The sequence below is a fragment of the Oryzias latipes genome, chromosome 1 (genome assembly GCF_053564925.1).
Source record: "Oryzias latipes strain Hd-rR chromosome 1, Olatipes_Hd-rR_3.1".
In the NCBI taxonomy this organism is placed as follows: Eukaryota; Metazoa; Chordata; class Actinopteri; order Beloniformes; family Adrianichthyidae; genus Oryzias; species Oryzias latipes.
In genome coordinates this window covers 37676286-37691692 of record NC_136237.1, presented here as the reverse complement: position 1 = coordinate 37691692, position 15407 = coordinate 37676286, and the positions used below count along the sequence as shown (strand labels likewise).

At 37.8% G+C, this 15407-nt stretch overlaps 1 protein-coding gene across 9 annotated transcripts in view; it reads right to left on the bottom strand.

The window, feature by feature from the left end:
• Positions 1 to 15407, bottom strand: part of tenm3 (teneurin transmembrane protein 3) — a 709086-nt gene that overhangs the window by 341849 nt on the left and 351830 nt on the right. For all 9 annotated transcript variants that reach the window (XM_078946824.1, XM_078946819.1, XM_078946845.1 and 6 more), the window contains one exon: positions 11673 to 11773. The gene's annotated coding sequence lies outside the window, so the exon portion shown is untranslated. The remainder of the gene's footprint in view (positions 1 to 11672; positions 11774 to 15407) is intronic.

The window sequence follows — 15407 nt, the reverse complement described above, 5'->3', positions numbered from 1 at the left end:
GATTTACTGACAATCATCTTCAATCACACTGAGGGTATCAGCTGTATGGGAGGAAGTGCTGGCAAGTGTCCAGCAGTAAGTAGAAGACAAGAGAAGCCGTATTCAGAAGAACCATTGATGGAGGTTACACAACTGTAAAATCTGGGTTTTCTTTTGTGTTTAATAGTTATAATTCAACAGTGTTGACTGAACTGTGGTAATAAGGACGTTTAAATTAGAAAACAGATATAGAAGACTAAATAAACAGAAATGTATTACTGATTTATTTACTTATTGATTTTTTTTATTTACGTATTTTATTTGAATGAGAGTTTTAAGTACATTTTGTACAGAAAACAGTTAATAATAGAGTATAGTTAAAAGTATAGAATATGTTCCATACAAATTTTTTTGGCTCTAAGACACAAGTTGCGTGTGTGTTTGCGTTGAAGTAGCGGCCCTCCCTCAGCTAGACCCCGCCTTCTGTGGCCCCCAGATAAATTGAGTTTGAGACCCCTGTAATAAACCATTCATTGCATTTATACCATGGGCCGGGTGAATACTCAATTCTGATTAGCTGCTGGGTATGGATTAAAAAGTGAAAATCTACTGTGATAATGCACACCAAAAAAAGAAGTTCCGGTCACATAGTTTAAATGTTCTATATCACTGCGCTGACTTCTTTAAAATAAAACTTCATCATCTGGAATAAAAACAAGCGGTACGAGGTAAACTTCTTTCTGAACTGATGCTTATATATCGCTTTCCTTTGCCGCTGCAGTTGAGGTTGGTGCCGGCTCAGCCATCTGCCCTTGCCTTTTTTGTGACATCACCGATTTCAGAAAGAGAAAATCAAATCGATATGAGCGTTTTTTTTTTTTTTTAGTGAACAAGCAATCTAAACCAAAGAAATAAGAATAAAGTACTAAAAACTGATTGAATCTTTATTCCTTTTGTAAGTGACCGCTTCACTTCAGACGGTTTAGGCTTCCACGGCATGCGCTAATTTCTAATAATGCACATTTCATCAGCCTTTATCCCTTGCATAATCTGTTGCGCCCTAGAGTGGAAAATAAAGAATATAATCTTGTTTATCCTGTGATTTTGCAGTTAGAAGACGAAATTATTTTAAGTATGAGCACTGAGACATACATAATTTAAAAAAAACATAAACAGGAGTTCCTGGCTGGTGAGATTCAAAAACTGTAACTGAAAAAAGGCTGAACAAGATCTTTTTAATGACAACAGCGAGAGACAGCCCAACAGTTGTTTTAAACAAGACCTTACTGAGAATCAGATTTGGGCGATTGCCACTGGGATGAGTAAAGCTTTTGTTTCTTTTATATCTCTAAAGGAGTCAATGGCTTTTCTGGATCTGTTTATGCAAATGTCACACACACTGTAAAAGAAAACCGTTGCAAACACTTTTCTTGTTGTTATAGCTTCACTTTAGTCTGCCGCTTCTTCCACAGATGAAGCCAATACCTTCAGATAACACCTTCCTCAGGGATTTCAAGTAATCAACGCAAACAGAAAAGTGCTTTTTCCTGTTACGCTGCCTTCTTCAGTGACGTTTGGAGGCTCTTCATTAATAATTGATGCGTTGGTTGCATCTGCAACTCATTCTTTAAAAAGTCATGAAAAAAAAGAAGCAAACACAAAATGTTTGAGCAGTTTAGCAGTGTGACCTTTGTGCTTGAAAAGCAAAGGACACAGAACACACTTCCTCAGCATTGCAGGACACACAGGTCACACCTTTGGGCTGTAACTTAGCATTGCACCAAAGAAAGGCCTGAAAGTTACTTTTGATGCTAGACGAGGGATTTCAACAGGAGTGAATGTTGGTTAATCTGCCCCAGAGAATCCCTAACAAGATTTGCTATGGTAATCATGGATATTCTGACCTACTACTTCCAAGTTTCCAATGTTCCAGGGAATTATCAATACAGCAGAAAGCATAAATGCAGTATGAGTGTGTTTATGCATGCCGTCCTGCTCTGTAGTTCCTAGATCCATCATTAGAAGCCTACAGGAATTAGGGCAGTGGAAAAAGGGGATTGAATTGACATGAATATCGATGTGGAATGGAGGATCTATCCTCTGTGTGATATAATGAACCCCAAGCCAAGCCATTTGGCGGTTGCTGTATTTGAAGAAGCACAGGAGGGGGCTGCTTGAAAATCTCCTACTGTGGCAGCTTTTTAAACCATCTCAGCCAGGGACAGAAACTGAATTAATTTTGCTTCTCCTATGAACTCAAGCTTATTCGGTTGCTCTCTTGTTATGGTTGGACCAGCAGAAAACAGGCAGATTGACCCACTTTTGGGTGTTTCCACCAACCAAAATGGAGGAATAATTCACTTGAGTGCAAGAAACCCTATTTCAAAAGTAACCTAATTATTTTTTGTTTTTTTTTGTTTGATGAAATAGGTTTGGCAAATTTTCAATGGATTTGAAATAATATAAATAACGTTTATATTACGTTTTACAAAAAATTATAGAGAAACAAGGCAAACATGCAGTTGTTAATGTCTGCCTCCTGTCATTCTGAAATTTCTGCATAATGATTCTTTCATTTTTTAGTGTTTAAATAAACAGGCAATACTGTTATTTTCGGGGGAAAAGAAAGCAGCATAGACTTGTTTTTTGTTTTTTAAAAACTGATTAAAATAATTAATGACAGTTTGTTTGATTCTTCTAAACGAATATAAAGAAACATTGATCCATATGGGGAAAAAATCCCAGATTTACTCAATAAGCGCTTTAAAGTAATGTTCAAACTGCGATGGCTCAACTGCTTCTGCTTATCAAACTGCAAACAGCAATTTTTTTCACTCCCATTTCCCTATTGTTAGAAAACTGATAAAAGGCTTATTGATGAATGTGTAAAAAATGTGTATCATTGTGTTGGAATAATATAAAATGGATGTTCTTTCATAAGTTCTTCCACTAACAAAACACAAAAGCCTATTTAACAATAACAAGAAGCACTTCACTCACAAAGTGTTCTGGAATCCCAAAGAATTAGGAGCTCTGCTGCCAGCAGGAAAACATTTACTGAGTTTCACAGACTGTTGACTGTTGTTAACTTGATTTAAAGCAGTTTTAAGGTGATATGTCGGCCACTTTGCTGTTTGTCACACACTGACATTCTAAAGCAAAGTTTTCCGAAGCGCGTCGATGAGTGCTGAGAAACTGATTTGTTTCGTGTGATCTTTTGAAGGGGTGGTAGAATTCTGACGTGTGACGCAGAGACGGGAAAATTGAGATTGACAGGCCAGACTGTATTGTGACTGCTGAGTCCTCGGGGTCCTCCAGAAAAGGCCATGTCTCCAACATGCTGATGTGATTTCCATAGCTATTGGATTGGTCATAATATCTGAGACACAATTGGGAGAAAATCTTTGATTAAAAGAACTGTGTGGGAGGGTGCTGGTGCAATAAAAGAAAGAATAAGGCGTCTTAACATTCGTGTGTGCGCTTCAAAGACGAGAAAATGCAGAGACCTTGAGAAGGAAGAAAAGCAGAAATGACCTTTCCCTGTTTCAGTCACAAAGACTACAGAGGGAGTTGTGCCTAAAATAAACTGTCATGAAGGAATTCCTTGCAGTTTTCACATAAGAACTCTAGAAAAGATTCTGATTTGCCTCCTATTGGCCTACAACAGTGAAGGACGAAAACCCCCAAAAGATCACACTCAAACTGATCAATAAAACACAAAAGGGAAACTAAAACTGACTAAGAATGACAGTTATAGCCATTATCCTAAGTTTATTTCTATTTAGATAGAAAGGCCCTCTATTCATGATCATCTTAACAATGACACTGACCACACTAAACATTTATCTACATTTAGATCGGCTTTCAGTGAGAGATCACTTAAGTAAGTTTGGATCAAACACCATAACATCCTCTTGATTAAACAAATATATTGTCTATATAACGAGTTCCAAAAATTAAAACCATGCTATTCTTCAGCCTTTCAGAGTAACCTACATCCACATATATAATAATATATTACCTTTAGCAAACTAAAGATTAATTTTTTAATGAAATATGAGTTTTTTTCGCAGCTAATTTTCAATTCAACTGTTCAAATTTATTTGTATAGCCCAATTTCACAACAAGAGTCGTCTCGATGGGCTTAGTATAGATGCAGAGATCCTGCAAACCACCCATCAATAAATAAAACATTAATAAATCGTTAATTTAAACAAATGAGCTTCCAAACATTTGGAATGTTATCAATAAACATTCAGCTTACCTGTCTAATTGAGTTTAGTCGGTCTGCTCTGCTGCTTTGTATGCTCACCTCGACTTAAATCTCGTACAATTACAAGGTTTTTCTCGTAAATTGACCAGTTTTTTTATCGTAAATCTACGACTTAATTTTACTTTTTCTTTTTTTTTTGGTGGCCCTAAAACTCTGTCGTAGCTTTGACCATTTTTTGGCAAAGAAATGCCAATTCCAAATGCCAACCTTTATCCCATTAAGTCAGAAAAAACAAAGATCCAGCGTGTTCCTGCACTATTTCAAAGTTCTTGTCAGTAAATCCATTACAAAGTGATTCAATGGAGTCACATGCATGTCCTTTTTTAATATTAAGGGTAAATCAAATGTACAGGTTTATATTTTAAAAAGCAGTTTTTTTTCTTTTTTTAGAATAGATTGTTTTGGCACATTTCTGGCTTGAAATTCCACATTTTTACTACTTTATATAAATTCTTTTTGCCAACAGAAAATGCAGGAATAACACAGGGAAATGGTGGAAAAATGTATCAGAAACCCACTGAGGTGCAGGTTTGTAAAAAGAAAGGCATGAAAGGGATACGTTGACATCTTACAAATTTTTAGCCTTCACTTAAAAATTGTTGTTTAGTGCACTGTAAGCCAACGTAGCTCTGACACATTTTGATGTGAGAGCGACAGGAAAGTAGCAGGTCAAAGCAATGATTTGGCATTTACACTGCAGGGAATCCACCAACTCTCCCTCTTCTCCTGTCTCACAGCAACACAGACCTGATAAAAGTTCTGGCCCTTTTCCAGCAGATAATTATCTTTTAATTGCTGTTCGTCCCCCCCCCCTTTTTTTTTCTTTCAAACTTCAGTCTTTTTCTTCTTACTTCACACTTTGTTAAATCGGTCTGCAAGAAAAGGTCAGAGTGCGCTGAATGTGATGCCAACACTGCACTGCTTGTGTACTCAAGCAAGTCAGCTGGACAGATTTGTAACCGAGCTGCTTATGATCTTTGTACATATCGTTTGCCATGGTAACTGACAGCCAAATAAAATGTCATACAGACAGACAGACAGAAGGCAGGAAACAGGAAGGAAAGACCAAATCAGAGGACAAAGACGAGGACATATTTGTTGCTTGTAAAGATCTAGTGAGTACTCTGCTCTATTCTCTCCTGGGAATTGATGATTGTGAATACTAAAGATAAGAGAGCTTTGTAATATCAGGTATGGACTTCTGTGTGTCTCAGAGAGAATACTTTGTCAAACTGTATATTCACAGGAAGAATAAAGAAAATGTATTCATCAAATCCTTGAGGTTTTGAAAAAAAGGAAAAAAAATCTTTGTGCTGATCATCAGCAAGTTGGGTAAAAGCAGACATTTACATAATTTGCTTGTCTGGAAAATTCATTCATCGACATTTAGAGAAAAAAGACCTGCGCAAGTTTCAAATCAGGTCCTAAAAGTCCTTCACCGTTTAAAGGAATTTGTTCATTAAGTTGAAATTTGGGCCAAATGATTAAACATCATATTGTATTTTTTTCTTTTAAACAACCATTCTGCTCTAGATTTATGCGTGTGATGACTCTCCTGTGTGCAGGCAGGCCTTAATTTGTTTATTTTGGTACGAGATGTTTAGTTCTGTTAACAAGAACAGATGTAGAAAAACATCTGAATTTTTGTGTCACTTTTGTAAATTCCATTAATCTATAAATTTGTTCGAAATAAATATTTGCAAATGTTCCCACTTCAGCCAAGTCTGTTTCAGAGAAGTTTCTTCCCCACATGGATCCTTCTGGAAAAACTGGATCTGGTTGGTGTTTTTGTACTTTTGTCATCTTAAAGTGTCCCCAGTGGTCTTTTCTTTATGATTATGCTGTTCGTAGCCCAAATCAACAACCTGTGTCGTCTTTTAAGACAGTTTCTGCAGAGTGGCAGGAGTTTATTAGAAATCATCCTTTGAGTTATAGGCAGGACCGTTGATGCGGAGCAAACCCCCCCCCTCCCCCCCTTCCCTCCCTGTTGCTGAAAGTTTTCTGTTTACACTCCTTCCTGCTAGTTTCCAGTCCCTCACATTCCCAATCTAACATTACCGCTGCAACAAAAATGGCAAGCAATATTAGAGCAATCCACCTGTACATTTTAGGGCCAGATGCCAGCTCAGACGAGGAGAACAAAGACATAAATGGATCTGTTTGTCTGCGAGTGGATGTATCAAAATGGATCGGAGCAGGGAGTTTTGGCCTTCCCGACAGGTTTTCTGTCACAAAAGAGCTCTTTTTCATATGGGATGTTTTCATCTGCTCCTGATTCACAAAGATTTGAATAAAGAAATTCACAAAAATGCACTTTTAACCTTAATTTTTTACTATGTTCTGCATCATCAGAAAAATGTCACAAGAACATGTTTAAAACCCCAAAAACACCATTTTCATTGGAGTGAGTATTGTGAGTCAAAATTGGAGCTTGGGAAAAATCAAAACTGTTGATTAATAATGCATATATATAATTTTAAATGGGCACATAAAAAAATGATGTGAAACAAGAATTTAAAATTGTTTTTTTTAGGTGTAAAGTTGGACTCTCTAACATGGGAGTAAATGGGAATTTGATCTCTTAACCAACCTGGTAAAGTGGTCTTTGGTACTGCAGGTACTTCCTGGTTAATGTTAAATTTGTGAATGGAGGATGGGGCCAAGAATCTAGCAGGTAAATACAACCTGTACATTCAAAGATGTCTTGATAGTTTAGCAGTGAATCTCTCTGTCTCAGCTGTGAACCTTTCTTGCCATACATCAATGGCTACGGTTACGGGTCACATGTTTTTGTCTGCGTAAGTGAAGCTGGGCATATTCTATATGTGTGTGATTTCTTTCTTGCCGAAGTGTCCTCTAACTGTGCGTTCTGACTGCTGCACCACACTCTCGATCCATAATCCTTTTGTTCTCCAGGTATCTCACTGTCCTGAAACCCAACACCATGCTGAGATAAACTTATCTCAGTGTGCTTCCTATTGCTTGTGCCCATGAGTATGCATTGGTTTTTGAGACATGTACAAAGATCGAAACCTCAATTTGATGCTATGTTGTTCTGTTGTGCAAAATTTAAACTTGATCCCTTATGTTTAAGACATAAACATCTTCATTCTGCACTTTCTGATGCCACACACCAAACATTGTTAGGAGAAGATATGCAAAGATGCAAAAGCAGATCAAATAAACAGTGGGACTTGTACTTTAGGCAGGGATTTGAATTGTACTAAGGTCTGATATGTAGAGACTTAATTAGGAACTAGACTTCAAGAACTTGAGACATAACTTGGGAATTGAACTTGTACATTTGTTTGTCTTTATTTATTTTTAACTCCAGGGCCTCCCTGTCAGGACTAACTAAAACTTTCTCTTTATTTTTGACTTGTTTTTATTTCACTTGTGTTAGTGCAAAACCGTAATACTTGTTTTTTTAAATTTTTTAATTTATTTTACCAATCTCTGTGGCTTATGATTAGGGTCAGCACACATTCCCCAAATTGAATAATGATGGACAATTCGCACAATCTCCCTCAGGCTTTTATTCTACAAACTACAGATCTCTTCATCTTACTTCTGTGTGTTTATGCTACTTCTGCTCTTTTATACACTCAGTCATCGAACAATGAAAAACATAATAATGAAAACTTTTAAATGAGAACACTGTTATGGCATCAAAAGAAGGCTAACGTAACCATTAAAAAACATCAAACAGCCTATTAAAGATTTTCTTTTTTCCTGACTAGTTTGTTTGTTTGTTTAGTGTTAAAAATATATATTTTGTCCAGAAGTGGTACCAGTTGGAATTTTCTCCTAGAGCTGACGACAGACTTCATTGCAGTCATGGTAGAGGCAAAATTATGCGTAGGAGAGTCGTCCAAGTGGGATAGAGGTAAAAGTACAAGTAAAGAAGAAGCAGGGAATGCAGAAAGAGTAATTACGGGTACAGATCCAGAAGCAGGTGCATCAGTAAGGAAGACACTGGAGTACAGATAACAAAGATGCAGAGATACAGGTAAGGAAGAAGCAAAAGTGCAAGTAAGGAACAGAGGTGCAGGTAAGAACCAGAATCAGGAGTAAAGGGGCTGGGGTACAAGTAAGGAAGAAGCAAAAGTACAGAGAAGAAGAAAAGGCAAACAGGTAAGGCAGAACATGAAGTACAGGTAATGAAGAAGCAAAGGTGCAGGCAAGAGAGAAGCACTGGTACCGGCATGGAAGAAGTAAAAATGCAAACAGAAACAGAGAGCTAATGAAGCAAAGGTGCAGGTAAGGAAGAACTAATGGCACAGGTAAGGAAAACAAGAGTCCAACTTCAACACTGGGAGTAAACTCCCCATCCTGAGGACCCCAGTATATCAATGTTGGATTACTTTTCCCCTTTGGCCTTTAGGAGTTGAATATATCAAAAAATACAACAAGCATGATGGAAACACTGTCCACATTTGACCAAAACCATGATTTCAGTGATACTAGCTGCAACACTTTGTGCATTTGATTTTGGCACAACTAAAGCTCAATGCTCAATTTGTTAAAGAAAAAAAAAATTAACCTATTTGTTCTTAAATGTGTAAATTGGGCCCTGCAAATAAAGATGTGAGTTTCGTTGTTGATATTCTGTGCATTTCTGGAGGCCAAGTCAGCTGCTGTGCTTGCTGCATGTGCTTTAATGAAACAAAAAAACGAATGCAGAACAATGAAAAAAGAAAAAGAAAAGAAACAAGGTAAGGACAGGAACAAAGTATCTCAGATTGTGGAGCTTGTGATATAACAATGTCTTCAGAGGTTTGCCCTAGTTTGTCTTGAGATGCAGTTGCATGCTCCGTCAAAGGGATCGCAAATAAGCACCACATAGGGAATTGACAGGCACAAACCCCAAATACACCAGAGCAGCATTGTACCTTCAGGAGACCTGTTTGCACTTATGCTTATCCAGGACACGCATGTAGGTGTAACTTCAAGTCAGACAGAGGCATACATCATCCCCATTCTGGGATTTTGTAACATGCAAGCTAAAACCTTTACTTATGAACATTGTGGGACTTTACTTAGATTTAAGAGTGAAAAACAAAGCTTTGTTTTTTTCAATCAACAGCAGACGTATACATTGTTTTAGTCAGAGATGCTACAAATCTTGGTTTAAAACCATATATAACACAACTGAACTAAATCGCAGGAAAGTGAAACGTCGCATCCCTGGTGCATACCAACCAGTATGTAAACATCCAAAGTGTCAAACATGTGTTGTGCTAAATTTCATATATATAATACTGTTTACTACATTACACCAGGCTTCGTAAAAGCCACCTGGAAAGTTTTCCTTCAATGTAACTTAATTGTTTCAATTTGTGAATAAGCCTTTTCTGAATTTTTTGTTTCTTCTTGTTGTTACACAAATCACATAACAAACTGAGAAACAAAACAGTGACCAAAAAAAATGGGGGGTTTGAACCAAACCGTGGCTTTGGTGAGGGTACCGTGAGCAAAGCCATGAGCCTGTTAACCCTTTAACACCAGAGCTTTGGCTACAGTGTTTATACTCTTTCGACTACTGCAACTCTTAACAGTTAAGCAATTCCTGTGGATTCTGAAGCAGAGTAAAAAAGCCTTGAGTTGATGGGCCAACGTAAATCAGCAAATTCTGTTGCAGAGAAAAGTGGTTTTGCACAGTTACACATTTTACTTTACTAATGTGTTAAATATCAGTGCTAAGATTAGGTGAAAAGTTGATTTTCTCTCCACAGCTCTACGTGTAGCTGTTTCACGGTGATCGTTTGAACAGTCAAAAGTTTACTGTACGTCAAAGGGCTTGTGTTATTTAGATGTCAGCGGAGATGGCACCAGTGTTAAAGGGTTACACTACTGGTGAGAAAAAGAAAAAAAGAGGTTCCTCTTATGTAAATGCTATGTCTCTTTCAATAAGGTACTGAAAAAAATAAGTTGTTTCAAAAGTTTTGCATCTTAACACAATCAGTCTATCATTGACCAAGAGTGTTGTTCACTTTTTGGCACATCCCTTTCCATGTCACTGCAGCAAACCAGCTTTTCACCAATTTGCACATTTGGTTTGGCAGAGATTTTCACACTGGACGCCCTTCCAGACACAACCCTGTATTTTATCCCGGCTGGGGATTGGCACAGGGGGACCCAGTCTTGGGCCTCCTTGTGAATACCAAGTCAGGCAATAGCGTGAAGGGTCTTGCTTAAGGACCCACACTAGATGAAATTCATCGCGCACCCTGGGATACAAACCCTGGTTTTGTCACTGGCCAACAATGATCCTCAAAATATGCAACCCTCCACCTAGGCCTGGGTGTTCCCAGAATTATCCCAGTTTATTGTGTTATCAATTTCTGAATGTTTTAGTAAATTGTGGGTTCACTAAAAGAAGAAGAGTAAACTAAATGGCTGATTCACAGCTGGATGGAAATGTTGTCTCAATTCTACCTAAAGATTATGGCACTGACTGATTAGAGCTTCAAATGTCTGAGTTAAATCAATACTGTGTCCATTTTATACAAATTTGGTTCATTACCAAACCCTGATTTTACAGAAATTCCCAAATAAATAAATTGTCACGCAGCAGTATCTTCTATTATGAATGCTTTTGATTTGACCACCGGTGAAATGTGTGAAAATAGTCAAACTAGCTTAAAAAGGTTTTGGAGATGGCCAGAAACCCGCTTTCCTGCATAACTAAACCAGACTAAATCGATGTTTTTGATGTTGGTGGGGATTAGGACACTCGGGCCAGTGAGAGGCTTTAGTCACTGAATTCCAATTCATCTTTTTTTCATCCTTGCCTTTTTTTAACCTCTGCTAACCTGTCATCTATGGAGAACAGGCAACGTGTCAACGGTTGTGTTGTGATTGGGTGAATTAGCCAAGATGGCACAAAGCGGGTTGGCTGACTTCTTTTAGGGTTGCAGTTTCATTGGATAACCAGCTGAGTTGGTTACCAAGGCTTTCATGCAGTTTTGCATGTTTGCCTGGAAGGCAACGCATGGCGATAATTCTTCCAAAACAAGGCCTGCCTTTTTTGGTAACATAGAATAACCAATGAACACATATATTTGGTTGAATCAAATCCCTTCCTGCTGACATGATTTCCTGCTAAAGCGGAGAGTAGCTCACTAGGGAACATCACAGAACATAATAGTAAAAAATGACAATAAATCCTTCTAACAGGTTCAAATCAAATATATTGCGCTCATTCTAAAGAGTAAAGTACAATTAAACATAGTTTTTCTGTATTATTGATGAAAATGTAGCATCCAAATCAAAAACTCAGTATATTAGTTGGTTCATTTGTTTCATAATTTTATGTCATTTGTAAGAATAGATGAAGTGGTGATTTGACTTATGATTCCACTTCTGGCTGTAATGCTTCATCCCAACCCTGAAATGTATGACATTTAAAAAAACTCACTGGTACGGTTTGATCCTCAGAGGTTGGCTGTGACTGTAAACTCGCTTGACTTTGAAAAACTTTGCTGATGGGAAAGTGAATCCAAACAAAAGCAGCAGCACCTGTAAGACGACAAGAAGCATACCTCAAACACAACACCAGGCAAAACAAAGAACCTTTTAAACACCATGTATAACAGAATGTACTTTTACTTTTGTGGCTTATTTTTAAAGGATAAGTTTGATGGTTTGAGACATCTAAAAAGTTAAAAGGTGCAAAGAAGTGTACAGTCCCTTTGGGTGTGTTGTGTGCATTGTGCCTCGGCCTGCATGACCTATCATGTTTCCAAGCCATTACAGATTTAATGGTCATGGGAAACTCAGTGGGCAGCACACAAACTCCACAGGGAAACCCAGCTCGGCCGGACCCCCCAAGGACGGGCAGTGTCTCTCTGTCCACTCCTGTTCCACGGCAGAGTGTCGTCGTGGGGGCAGCTGTATGTACAATGGAATATGTACACACTGATAGGACAGCAGCAATTTAACAAGCCTTTATTTTTGGAGTCGCCCATGGTTATGATGTTTATCCTGTCACAACCATTTTTATAATTTGTCCATCATGATGCTGGTGTTGCTTTCCCACCTTCTGCATTATTTGGAACAGTTTGTGATGCCATTTATGCTAGCATTGACTTTACAAACAGGCTGTTCGCTTGACTGGAAAACTGGAAGTGAACAAATGTGTGTTTAGTGAGAACAACAAAGGCATGTAACTAACTGACAGCTTTGATTAAACCTGAAAACCTCTGCTAAGAACAGGGAAGAAGATTTTACCGAAAACCGTAAAGCAGCACCGTAGTGTCACAACACAGCATAGCCTAAAGCACTCATCACCGTTTGGGCTTTTCAGAGCAATTCACCTGCAGCGCTACATTTTTGGGCCCCCCACACAGACAGCTTATGTCTCACTGACAAATGACATTTTATGCTGGAGCCTCGCTCTGGTCGGCCATTTTGTGTCCTGACGGTTAACCCCCGTGGTTCTGCAGCTCTTCTCGGGTCGAGCATTATTCCAGGGCGTCAGCTTAGACCGCAGGGAGCACATTGTGTCATGATCACTGAATAAAGTTTGAAGCTTTGAACTCTTATAGCTTTTGAATGCTGCTTCACCAGCTCCTCGTCCCCGTTATACGTGATTACATTTTGTCTTTCATTTTATTCTGAAAATGGAGAATAGAGGCAAAGGGATCCGTCGATCCACCATTCTAGCTTTTCTTTCTTTTTTGGGAGGAGTCGCTCCTTGTAAAGGACAAAACTAGATTCAACCTGCATAGTCTCAGTGAAAAAAAAAAAAGAAAAAAAATATATATGAAACACAGATTTTTTCCAATGCCCCACAAGGCCACAGATCCCCCACCTTGGTGTGACTTTGGTGTGATTCGCAACCCATGCCCCTCTTTTATAAAAATCTGCAGGATTCCAAAGGGGAAACAGTCAGGTCCTTTTACACAGGTTTAAAACACGCATTTCACACATTGCTGTAGGAGGGACACTGCCTGGATGAAGGTCACACTCGTTTGGCTTTATGGAAAACGGAGGCATACGTCTTCGGTCAACGGAAGTGGATTTTAGAGGAAAACTGCTTTTTATCTAAAGGGAGATGAAAAGTGCCTCCGGTCTTAAGGAGCAGACAGATCATTTTTAAATCTGCCTTTGATTTGTTGTGTGGATTTGCCGAAGGATCCCTGATGTGGTCTTACAGTGCTGGTCCAGGAGAGATAATTTTGTCCCGCACAGTAATTGGTCAGTTTGGTTTTCTCATTTTTTGAGCTTTGTGTACAGAAATTTGAGGTCCAACTCTGTTTATTTGCCACCTGGTTCCCAGTTGCAATGTTTGCTTCCACAGTGTGTCACTGTGAGTCACACAGCTGGGTTTTTGTGTTGATGCACTTTCACCATTAGAACCATTCATTTTGTTGCAAACAGACATCAGTTTGCAATGCTTGAACCATCTGTAGTTCAGCTGCAACGTAACAGAAACCAGGGCTTGATGTTTTCCCCAGAAACAAACATTTCTTGCTGAAGTATCCATGCCGCTTCAGGCATATCAAGCTAATCCAGAGCAGACACGGAAAGGCATTGGTCAGAATGTGCCGATTTCTGCTTAGATTCCTAGTTTTTTATCACCCCATTTTCACAAAGTTGACATTATGAATTATTACATTGAAAAAAAAAAAGTAAAATAAAGAGAATAATTCAACCTTCTGATGCAAATCTGTCAGTGTTGGTTCCAAATTCACCTTAATCTAGCATGTATGTAAAAGCAAAAGCAAAAGGGATTTCCTTTTCAAAACTGGAAATAAATTAAGTCTTCAAGGGGTTAAAATCCTATTCTTAAATGTATACTTTTAAAATCTAAGCATTTAACTTAAATGTAAAGTTAAAGCATTTGTTTGTGCAAAATGTATAAATACAAATTATTGAATATCAATAAAGCACATTGTAAGTTACTCCTTATAGTCTGTGCATTCAGTCGTTGGTGTAAATATGTTTTTGAATATAAATAATGGTGAAAAATAATTTTAATTTGAAAAAAAATAAAATTATAAGTGGCATTTATATTTGATTTTAAAAAATATTTTCAAAGTGTTTGCTATTTCCATATTAAAGGTTAAATAAAATCATTTGTAAACTGGTTTAAAGCCTTTTCCAGGTGGTGGATTTGCTAGTGTTGATAGCCTCTACCTTATCTTTCATGGCTCTGAAGATGAAAAGTCTTCTACATGTTGAGCACACTGACGACAATATTCAAACCTTTTCTCTCATCAGAGCAAATCTTTTTTCTAAGCTCAAAGCTGTCCACTAAGAATGCTTTCAAAGCTCCAAATTGCCAATCCAGCACTGAGCACTCCAGCAAATTCCTCACAGTTGTTTAAGATATTTCACCTGTCAAGCAGGATTAGTTTGAGCAGATAAGGGATTTTGGATGAAATGTGAAGGGAGTCCAAAAGCAAAGAGGAAGCCCAGTGGCCATTTATCTAATTTTTTATGACGGCTGATTTGTAAATATCACCAGAAAATCCGTTAATCTTGATTAAATATAAAAGTAAAACCAAGCAAAAATAGAACAATGTGCAAGTTAATTACTGTCAGAAAAAGAAAGAAGAGAAATCCACTTTAATGCTTTTGTTCACTAAGACAACATCTCCACTGCTATGCACAGATTGCGGATTGTTAGACAAATAATTAAAAATCAAATCTTTGTCATATGATCAACAAACTAATAGCAGAAAAATTAAACATTGTTTATTCGACCATGCAAATCATCAAATGTGTCTCAAATTATTGCAGATTAAAACAAAAAAGTTTATTTACATCAGAAGGCAAAAGTCTTTAGGGATTGTTTCAGTTTTTGGAGTGAAGCTGTGTGAGGGACTCACGTGTAATTACTTGGGATGCTACAACTCTTGAACCGTATGTTGCACCACTGAACCGAATTGTGTGGAAAGTGAATCGTTGCATCCCTTCTGCATGTTTACTTTGAACATGTCAAATACATGTTGTGCTTAATTTAAGAAGGCTATTTACTTATTGTTTAATACACCACGCCATGGTCAGTATAAGCCAATTGAATGCATTTTTTCCTTGCTAATGAGCAGATAAAACAGGGATTTATCAGAATTTATTTTATTTTTTTTCCATTCATTGAACTGAAACATAAACATGACCCAAAAATTGACGTTTGATCGGAATGGTG